Source organism: Ascaphus truei, chromosome 5 (assembly GCF_040206685.1).
Source record: "Ascaphus truei isolate aAscTru1 chromosome 5, aAscTru1.hap1, whole genome shotgun sequence".
Lineage (NCBI taxonomy): Eukaryota > Metazoa > Chordata > Amphibia > Anura > Ascaphidae > Ascaphus > Ascaphus truei.
Window position 1 is genome coordinate 306,134,355 of NC_134487.1, and position 493 is coordinate 306,134,847.

At 37.5% G+C, this 493-nt stretch overlaps 1 long non-coding RNA gene across 1 annotated transcript in view; it reads left to right on the forward strand.

Moving 5' to 3' along the window:
* The window catches only part of LOC142496312 (uncharacterized), a 48,579-nt gene extending 48,306 nt beyond the window's left edge, over positions 1-273 (forward strand). The window contains exon 4 of the long non-coding RNA XR_012801946.1: positions 196-273. This is a non-coding gene — a long non-coding RNA (uncharacterized LOC142496312). The remainder of the gene's footprint in view (positions 1-195) is intronic.
* Positions 274-493: the final 220 nt, after the last annotated feature.

A 493-nucleotide genomic window follows, 5' to 3' on the forward strand; every position in this document is an offset into this window, starting at 1 on the left:
TGCTATATGATCAAAGGTTAAATAGAAATCATGGTCTTTCACAAGCTAGCAGTGGGATTTCCACACTCCGTCCCTTGTACTTGTGTGATCTCTTGTACTTGTGTGATCTCTTGTATTTAGTTTTTTGTTCTTATATGAAGTTGGGGAAGAAGAATTATAAAGTTATATTCGTTGCTCGCTCCCTCCCTCTTCCAGTGCTCGTGGGCTCAGCTCGTCAGCGCTCCGGTAATTACTTAATGAGATGATAACTGAAGGTAACGCATAGTGGAACGCTAACAGGTATCTTCAAAGCTTACAAAGACAGAGTTTAATGTAGTTTTTGTTAAGAGGACGTTTTCTATAACCACTCTCAGCGAATAAAGCAGACTCCCTACTAGCATCCAAATGTAATCATCTTAGAAAATTCAAGACTATAAAAAAGATTAGAAACAAGGATAATTCCTTAACATCTGCTAAAGGAGATAATCAAAAGATTAGAAGAATACTGCTCTTC